Source organism: Oncorhynchus masou, chromosome 15 (assembly GCF_036934945.1).
Source record: "Oncorhynchus masou masou isolate Uvic2021 chromosome 15, UVic_Omas_1.1, whole genome shotgun sequence".
Classification (NCBI taxonomy): domain Eukaryota; kingdom Metazoa; phylum Chordata; class Actinopteri; order Salmoniformes; family Salmonidae; genus Oncorhynchus; species Oncorhynchus masou.
The window spans coordinates 21,631,482-21,641,346 of record NC_088226.1 but is presented as its reverse complement, the minus strand read 5'-3'; the positions used below and the strand labels follow the sequence as shown (position 1 = coordinate 21,641,346).

At 44.4% G+C, this 9,865-nt stretch overlaps 4 non-coding genes across 4 annotated transcripts; 1 reads left to right on the top strand and 3 right to left on the bottom strand.

Moving 5' to 3' along the window:
• trnas-uga (transfer RNA serine (anticodon UGA)) lies at nucleotides 1-82 on the top strand. The gene has a single exon. It is a non-coding gene; the product is annotated as a tRNA-Ser (tRNA).
• Nucleotides 83-6,476: 6,394 nt separating this feature from the next.
• Nucleotides 6,477-6,558, bottom strand: trnas-uga (transfer RNA serine (anticodon UGA)). Its single transcript has one exon. It is a non-coding gene; the product is annotated as a tRNA-Ser (tRNA).
• A 1,136-nt stretch (nucleotides 6,559-7,694) lies between these two features.
• On the bottom strand, nucleotides 7,695-7,776 carry trnas-uga (transfer RNA serine (anticodon UGA)). The gene has a single exon. It is a non-coding gene; the product is annotated as a tRNA-Ser (tRNA).
• A 1,129-nt stretch (nucleotides 7,777-8,905) lies between these two features.
• On the bottom strand, nucleotides 8,906-8,987 carry trnas-uga (transfer RNA serine (anticodon UGA)). Its single transcript has one exon. It is a non-coding gene; the product is annotated as a tRNA-Ser (tRNA).
• Nucleotides 8,988-9,865: the final 878 nt, after the last annotated feature.

The window sequence follows — 9,865 nt, the reverse complement described above, 5'->3', positions numbered from 1 at the left end:
GCTGTGATGGCCGAGAGGTTAAGGCGTTGGACTTGAAATCCATTGGGGTCTCCCCTCGCAGTTTTGAACCCTGCTCACAGCGCTTTGACAAACTAGTCTTTATTTGGAACATGTCATTGGAGACTTGATATGGATGATGTGTGCTTAATGCATGGACTTGTCCTTTGATTCAGGTGCTCAGAGTATATCTGCATTGGCAAACAGTTCAAAAAGTCTCTTCAGTACACATGCTGTTGTTTGTATTAGATTTATTATGGAAATTCTGAGAGCCATGTGGGTATGTCCTCAGACTTGAAACCCCATTGGGTCTCTCTGCTCCTTTTTAAATCTTATTCTCAGTGAATAGTCCACTTGTACTTTCTCTGCACATAGTTTTTTGACTTGCGCATTAAACTTCCAACCTTCACAGCTTTGGAAAGGACCGAGGTTACTTGAGATCAAAATGTTGTGCCATCAAGTTTACCATTTTTCACCAATGATGTCCGTTTCCAAATCCCAATCCATTTACTTGCATTCCAACAGCTGCAATGGCCGAGTTCTTTAGACGTTGGACCTGAATTTCAATGGGGTCTCCCCACCCATATTCTTAACTTGCTTGAAGCATATAGCCCACTTCTGCTTTCTCCTAATCAATTTCCTCAGTTTCCTACTGCTGTGATCTCCTTTGAATTTAAATTGTCCTTACTTTATGTGCTCGTCCAACGATTGAAGTGCTTAGAAAATTGCCTTTTTTTAAACTTTGCTTGAAAAAAAATTAAACTAGGCAGTTGAATTTGGATACTTTTGTCCTTGTGTGAGGTACCTCAGAAAGCTGTGATTGCAGAATGGTTAAATTGTTGGACTCAAAATCCATTGGGGTTGCCCAGTGGAGGTTTGAATCCTGCAAGCAGCGCTCTGACAATCCAGTCTTTATTTGTAACATGTCATTGGGGACTTGATATTTTTATTTTTTTATTTTTTTTATTTCACCTTTATTTAACCAGGTAGGCTAGTTGAGAACAAGTTCTCATTTGCAACTGCGACCTTACCAAGATAAAGCATAGCAGTGTGAACAGACAACACAGAGTTACACATGGAGTAAACAATTAAGTCAATAACACAGTAGAAAAAAAGGGGAGTCTATATACACCTGCTGGAGCGCGTGCTACGGATGGGTGTTGCCATCGTGACCAGTGAACTGAGATAAGGCGGATCTTTACCTAGCATGGACTTGTAGATGACCTGGAGCCAGTGGGTCTGGCGACGAATATGTAGCGAGGGCCAGCCGACTAGAGCATACAAGTCACAGTGGTGGGTGGTATAAGGTGCTTTAGTGACAAAACGGATGGCACTGTGATAAACTGCATCCAGTTTGCTGAGTAGAGTATTGGAAGCAATTTTGTAGATGACCTCGCCAAAGTCGAGGATCGGTAGGATAGTCAGTTTTACTAGGGTAAGTTTGGCGGCGTGAGTAAAGGAGGCTTTGTTGCGGAATAGAAAGCCGACTCTTGATTTGATTTTCGATTGGAGATGTTTGATATGAGTCTGGAAGGAGAGTTTACAGTCTAGCCAGACACCTAGGTACTTATAGATGTCCACATATTCAAGGTTGGAACCATCCAGGGTGGTGATGCTCGTCGGGCATGTGGGTGCAGGCAGTGATCGGTTGAAAAGCATGCATTTGGTTTTACTAGCGTTTAAGAGCAGTTGGAGGCCACGGAATGAGTGTTGTATGGCAATTGAAGCTCGTTTGGAGGTTAGATAGCACAGTGTATGTTCAACCTTCCCAAGTTCTCTCACGTCACCCCGCTCCTCCGCTCTCTCCACTGGCTTCCAGTTGAAGCTCGCATCCGCTACAAGACCATGGTGCTTGCCTACGGAGCTGTGAGGGGAACGGCACCGCAGTACCTCCAGGCTCTGATCAGGCCCTACACCCAAACAAGGGCACTGCGTTCATCCACCTCTGGCCTGCTCGCCTCCCTACCACTGAGGAAGTACAGTTCCCGCTCAGCCCAGTCAAAACTGTTCGCTGCTCTGGCCCCCCAATGGTGGAACAAACTCCCTCACGACGCCAGGACAGCGGAGTCAATCACCACCTTCCGGAGACACCTGAAACCCCACCTCTTCAAGGAATACCTAGGATAGGATAAGTAATCCTTCTCACCCCCCTTAAATGATTTAGATGCACTATTGTAAAGTGGCTGTTCCACTGGATGTCAGAAGGTGAATTAACCAATTTGTAAGTCGCTCTGGATAAGAGCGTCTGCTAAATGACTTAAATGTAATGTAAATGTGTCCAAGGACGGGCCGGAAGTATATAGAATGGTGTCGTCTGCGTAGAGGTGGATCAGGGAATCGCCCGCAGCAAGAGCAACATCATTGATATATACAGAGAAAAGAGTCAGCCCGAGAATTGAACCCTGTGGCACCCCAATAGAGACTGCCAGAGGACCGGACAGCATGCCCTCCGATTTGACACACTGAACTCTGTCTGCAAAGTAATTGGTGAACCAGGCAAGGCAGTCATCCGAAAAACCGAGGCTACTGAGTCTGCCGATAAGAATATGGTGATTGACAGAGTCGAAAGCCTTGGCAAGGTCGATGAAGACGGCTGCACAGTACTGTCTTTTATCGATGGCGGTTATGATATCGTTTAGTACCTTGAGTGTGGCTGAGGTGCACCCGTGACCGGCTCGGAAACCAGATTGCACAGCGGAGAAGGTACGGTGGGATTCGAGATGGTCAGTGACCTGTTTGTTGACTAGGCTTTCGAAGACCTTAGATAGGCAGGGCAGGATGGATATAGGTCTGTAACAGTTTGGGTCCAGGGTGTCTCCCCCTTTTGAAGAGGGGGATGACTCCGGCAGCTTTCCAATCCTTGGGGATCTCAGACGATATGAAAGAGAGGTTGAACAGGCTGGTAATAGGGGTTGCGACAATGGCAGGCGGATAGTTTCAGAAATAGAGGGTCCAGATTGTCAAGCCCAGCTGATTTGTACGGGTCCAGGTTTTGCAGCTCTTTCAGATCATCTGCTATCTGGATTTGGGTAAAGGAGAACCTGGAAGGGCTTGGGCGAGGAGCTGCGGGGGGGGGGGGGGGCTGTTGGCCGAGGTTGGAGTAGCCAGGCGGAAGGCATGGCCAGCCGTTGAGAAATGCTTGTTGAAGTTTTCGATAATCATGGATTTATCGGTGGTGACCGTGTTACCTAGCCTCAGTGCAGTGGGCAGCTGGGAGGAGGTGCTCTTGTTCTCCATGGACTTCACAGTGTCCCAGAACTTTTTGGAGTTGGAGCTACAGGATGCAAACTTCTGCCTGAAGAAGCTGGCCTTAGCTTTCCTGACTGATTGCGTGTATTGGTTCCTGACTTCCCTGAACAGTTGCATATCGCGGGGACTATTCGATGCTATTGCAGTCCGCCACAGGATGTTTTTGTGCTGGTCGAGGGCAGTCAGGTCTGGAGTGAACCAAGGGCTGTATCTGTTCTTAGTTCTGCATTTTTTGAACGGAGCATGCTTATCTAAAATGGTGAGGAAGTTACATTTAAAGAATGACCAGGCATCCTCAACTGACGGGATGAGGTCAATGTCCTTCCAGGATACCCGGGCCAGGTCGATTAGAAAGGCCTGCTCACAGAAGTGTTTTAGGGAGCGTTTGACAGTGATGAGGGGTGGTCGTTTGACTGCGGCTCCGTAGCGGATACAGGCAATGAGGCAGTGATCGCTGAGATCCTGGTTGAAGACAGCGGAGGTGTATTTGGAGGGCCAGTTGGTCAGGATGACGTCTATGAGGGTGCCCTTGTTTACAGAGTTAGGGTTGTACCTGGTGGGTTCCTTGATGATTTGTGTGAGATTGAGGGCATCTAGCTTAGATTGTAGGACTGCCGGGGTGTTAAGCATATCCCAGTTTAGGTCACCTAAAAGAACAAACTCTGAAGCTAGATGGGGGGCGATCAATTCACAAATGGTGTCCCGGGCACAGCTGGGAGCTGAGGGGGGTCGGTAGCAGGCGGGAACAGTGAGAGACTTATTTCTGGAGAGAGTAATTTTCAAAATTAGTAGTTCGAACTGTTTGGGTATGGACCTGGAAAGTATGACATTACTTTGCAGGCTATCTCAGCAGTAGACTGCAACTCCTCCCCCTTTGGCAGTTCTATCTTGACGGAAGATGTTATAGTTGGGTATGGAAATCTCTGAATTTTTGGTGGCCTTCCTGAGCCAGGACTCAGACACGGCAAGGACATCAGGGTTAGCAGAGTGTGCTAAAGCAGTGAGTAAAACAAACTTAGGGAGGAGGCTTCTGATGTTGACATGCATGAAACCAATGCTTTTTCGATTACAGAAGTCAACAAATGAGGGTGCCTGGGGACATGCAGGGCCTGGGTTTACCTCCACATCACCCGCGGAACAGAGAAGGAGTAGTATGAGGGTGCGGCTAAAGGCTATCAAAACTGGTCGCCTAGAGCATTGGGGACAGAGAATAAGAGGAGCAGGTTTCTGGGCATGGTAGAATATATTCAGGGCATAATGCGCAGACAGGGGTATGGTGGGGTGCGGGTACAGCGGAGGTAAGCCCAGGCACTGGGTGATGATGAGAGAGGTTGTATCTCTGGACATGCTGGTTGTAATGGGTGAGGTCACCGCATGTGTGGGAGGTGGGACAAAGGAGGTATCAGGGGTATGAAGAGTGGAACTAGGGGCTCCATTGTGAACTAAAACAATGATAACTAACCTGAACAACAGTATACAAGGCATATTGACATTAGAGAGAGACATACAGCGAGGCATGCAGTAATCACAGGTGTTGAATTGGGAAAGCTAGCTAAAACAGTAGGTGAGTCAACAACAGCTAATCAGCTAGCACAACAACAGCAGGTAAAATGGCGTTGACTAGGCAACGGGGCCGACAGATAAAACATAAACAAGCAGAATGGAGTACCGTGATTAATGGACAGTCCAGCGTGCATCAGCTATGTAGCCAAGTGATCAGTGTCCAGGGGGCAGGGAAGCTGGATTAGTGAGTGTTATCCAGTTTAAAAAAAACTAACAATGACTAAATAGCTTGTAGCTAGTTAGCTGGTTAGCTTCTGGAGGTTCTTGAGTGTGTTCTAAAAATTAAAAATAATAGCGATTCCGTATCACATTGGGTGAGGCAGGTTACCGGAAGGTATAAACAAATTAAAAATCAAAAAGAGAGTAAATATGGGTCCAGTGAGTGTTTGGGACGCGGGGATTCAGACGGTTAGCAGGCCTGTGCTAACAAGCTAACAGTTAGTAGGCCGGGGCTAAACAAGGTAGCAGTTAGCGGACCGGGCCTAAACAAGATGGCAGTTAGCAGGCCGAAATAGCAAGCTAGGAGATAGCAAGGGCTAGAGAATTAGCCTTTGGGGGACGTCGCGATGGGGTGAGTCTGTTTATTCCTCTTCATGCGGTGACATCGATTGGGTCCGGGTAATTGTAGCCCAGGAGTATGCTACGGTGGTAGCTCAGGGGCTCTGGCCGGGCTAGCTTCAAGCTAAGTGGGTGGAAACGCTAGCCAGCAGTAATCATCCGGGGTTGCGGTTTAGCTAGATAACTAGTTGTGTCCCTTATGTATGGAAGTTTAATGTGCAAGTCAAGAAACTATGTGCAGAAAAAGTACAAGTGGACTATTCACTGAGAATAAGATTAAAAAGGAGCAGAGAGACCCAATGGGGTTTCAAGTCTGAAACATACCCACATGGCTCTCAGAATTTCCATAATAAATCTAATACAAACAACAGTATGTGTACAGAAGAGACTATTTGAACTGTTTGCCAATGCAGAAATACTCTGAGCAGCTGAATCAAAGGACAAGTCCATGCATCAGGCACACATTATCCATATCAAGTCTCCAAAGACATGTTGCAAATAAAAACTAGTTTGTCAAAGCGCTGTGAGCAGTGTTCGAAACTGCGCGGGGAGACCCCATTGGATTTCAAGTCCAACACAATTTACCACTCTGCAATCGCAAGTTGCATTGTCAAAAACCAGTCGGGGATCTAATTCTGTACATTTTACTTCTGTAAGACTTGACCATCTACTGATGAGCCTGTTTGAACTGTTTGTCAAGGAATTTTATTCTGACTACCTGAATCAAAGGAGAAGTCCATGCATTAAGCACACATTATCCATATCAAGTCTCCAATGACCTGTTGCAAATAAAGACTAGTTTGTCAAAGCGCTGTGATCAGGGTTCAAACATACGCAGGTAGACCCCATTGGATTTCAAGTCCAACACCTTAACCACTCGGCCATCGCAGCTTACAACTTCAAAAGCCAGGCCTTAACCAGTTGGCTATCTGATTCTGTACATTTTACTTCTGTAAAGACGAGACTTTCTACTGAAGAGCCTATATGAACTGTTTGTCAAGGAAAAAATATTCTGAGCACTTGAATCAAAGGACAAGTCCATGAATCAAGCACATTATCCATATCATGTCACCAAGGATATGTTAAAATGGTAAACTGGTTTGCCATAGCGCTGTGAGCAGGGTTCGAACCTGCGCGGGGAGACCCCATTGGATTTCAAATCCAACGCCTTAACCTCTCGGCCATCACAGCTTTTCCTGTTACCTACAGACCCTTAACCAGTCCACTATCTTGTTCTGTCCATTTTACCTCTAAAGTGACCAGATTATTGCTATTGAAGAGCCTACTTGAAACATTTGTCATGGAAGATCAATTCTGAGCATTTGAATCAAAGGACATGTCCAAGCATTATCCATATCAAGTCCCCAATGACATGTTACAAATAAAGACTGGATTGTCAGAGCGCTGCTGGCAGGGTTCAAACCTCCACTGGGCAACCCCAATGGATTTTGAGTCCAACAATTTAACCATTCTGCAATCACAGCTTTCTGGGGTACCTCACACAAGGACAAAAGTATCCAAATTCAACTGCCTTGTTGAATTTTGTTTCAAGCAAAGTTTAAAAAAGGCAATTTTCTAAGCACATCAATCGTTGGACGAGCACATAAAGTAAAGACAATTTAAATTCAAAGGAGATAAAACCAATTATTAAAGGTCTACTTTATCATCACCCAGTAAGCAGAGTTGAAAACTGTACAGGGAAAATACATAGGACTTCAATTACAATGCTTAAACCACTTAGCCATCACATCAGTAGGAAACTAAGGAAATTGATGAGGAGAAAGCATAAGTGGGCTATATGCTTCAAGCAAGTTAAGAATATGGGTGGGGAGACCCCACTGAAATTCAGGTCCAACGTCTAAAGAACTCGGCCATTGCAGCTGTTGGAATGAAAGTAAAGGGATTGGGATTTGGAAACAGACATCATTGGTGAAAAATGGTAAACTTGATGGCACAACATTTTGATCTTATTGCGCCAAGTAACCTCGGTCCTTTCCAAAGCTGTGAAGGTTGGAAATTTAATGCGCAAGTCAAAAAACTATGTGCAGGAAAGTACAAGTGGACTATTCACTGAGAATAAGATTTAAAAAGGAGAAGAGAGACCCAATGGGGTTTCAAGTCTGAGGACATACCCACATGGCTCTCAGAATTTCCATAATAAATCTAATACAAACAACAGTATGTGTACTGAAGAGACTTTATGAACTGTTTGCCAATGCAGATATACTCTGAGCACCTGAATCAAAGGACAAGTCCATGCATTAAGCACACTTTATCCATATCAAGTCTCCAAATGACATGATGCAAATAAAACTAGTTTGTCAAAGCGCTGTGAGCAGGGTTCGAACCTGCGCGGGGAGACCCCAATGGATTTCAAGACCAACGCCTTAACCTCTCGTCCATCACAGCTTCTCCTGTTACCTACAGACCCTTAACCAGTCCACTATCTCGTTCTGTCCATTTTACCTCTAAAGTGACCAGATTATTGCTATTGAAGAGCCTACTTGAAACGTTTGTCATGGAAGATCAATTCTGAGCACTTGAATCAAAGTACATGTCCAAGCATTATCCATATCAAGTCCCCAATGACATGTTACAAATAAAGACTGGATTGTCAGAGCGCTGCTGGCAGGGTTCAAACCTCCACTGGGCAACCCCAATGGATTTTTAGTCCAACAATTTAACCATTCTGCAATCACAGCTTTCTGAGGTACCTCACACAAGGACAAAAGTATCCAAATTCAACTGCCTTGCTGAATTTTGTTTCAAGCAAAGTTTAAAAAAGGCAATTTTCTAAGCACTTCAATCGTTGGACGAGCACATAAAGTAAGGACAATTTAAATTCAAAGGAGATAAAACCAATTATTAAAGGTCTACTTTATCATCACCCAGTAAGCAGTGTTGAAAACTGTACAGGGAAAATACATAGGACTTCAATTACAATGCTTAAACCACTTAGCCATCACATCAGTAGGAAACTAAGGAAATTGATGAGGAGAAAGCATAAGTGGGCTATATGCTTCAAGCAAGTTAAGAATATGGGTGGGGAGACCCCATTGAAATTCAGGTCCAACGTCTAAAGAACTCGGCCATTGCAGCTGTTGGAATGAAAGTAAAGGGATTGGGATTTGGAAACAGACATCATTGGTGAAAAATGGTAAACTTGATGGCACAACATTTTGATCTTATTGCGCCAAGTAACCTCGGTCCTTTCCAAAGCCGTGAAGGTTGGAAATTTAATGCGCAAGTCAAAAAACTATGTGCAGGAAAAGTACAAGTGGACTATTCACTGAGAATAAGATTTAAAAAGGAGAAGAGAGACCCAATGGGGTTTCAAGTCTGAGGACATACCCACATGGCTCTCAGAATTTCCACAATAAATCTAATACAAACAACAGTATGTGGACTGAAGAGACTTTATGAACTGTTTGCCAATGCAGATATACTCTGAGCACCTGAATCAAAGGACAAGTCCATGCATTAAGCACACTTTATCCATATCAAGTCTCCAATGCCATGTTTGACTAGTTTGTCAAAGCGCTGTGAGCAGGGTTCGAACCTGCGTGGGGAGACCCCAATGGATTTCAAGTCCAACGCCTTAACCTCTCGGCCATCACAGTTTCTCCTGTTACCTACAGACCCTTAACCAGTCCACTATCTCGTTCTGTCCATTTTACCTCTAAAGTGACCAGATTATTGCTATTGAAGAGCCTACTTGAAATGTTTGTCATGGAAGATCAATTCTGAGCACTTGAATCAAAGTACATGTCCAAGCATTATCCATATCAAGTCCCCAATGACATGTTACAAATAAAGACTGGATTGTCAGAGCGCTGCTGGCAGGGTTCAAACCTCCACTGGGCAACCCCAATGGATTTTGAGTCCAACAATTTAACCATTCTGCAATCACAGCTTTCTGAGGTACCTCACACAAGGACAAAAGTATCCAAATTCAACTGCCTTGTTGAATTTTGTTTCAAGCAAAGTTTAAAAAAGGCAATTTTCTAAGCACTTCAATCGTTGGACGAGCACATAAAGTAAGGACAATTTAAATTCAAAGGAGATAAAACCAATTATTAAAGGTCTACTTTATCATCACCCAGTAAGCAGAGTTGAAAACTGTACAGGGAAAATACATAGGACTTCAATTACAATGCTTAAACCACTTAGCCATCACATCAGTAGGAAACTAAGGAAATTGATGAGGAGAAAGCATAAGTGGGCTATATGCTTCAAGCAAGTTAAGAATATGGGTGGGGAGACCCCATTGAAATTCAGGTCCAACGTCTAAAGAACTCGGCCATTGCAGCTGTTGGAATGAAAGTGAAGGGATTGGGATTTGGAAACAGACATCATTGGTGAAAAATGGTAAACTTGATGGCACAACATTTTGATCTTATTGCGCTAAGTAACCTCGGTCCTTTCCAAAGCTGTGAAGGTTGGAAATTTAATGCGCAAGTCAAAAAACTATGTGCAGGAAAAGTACAAGTGGACTATT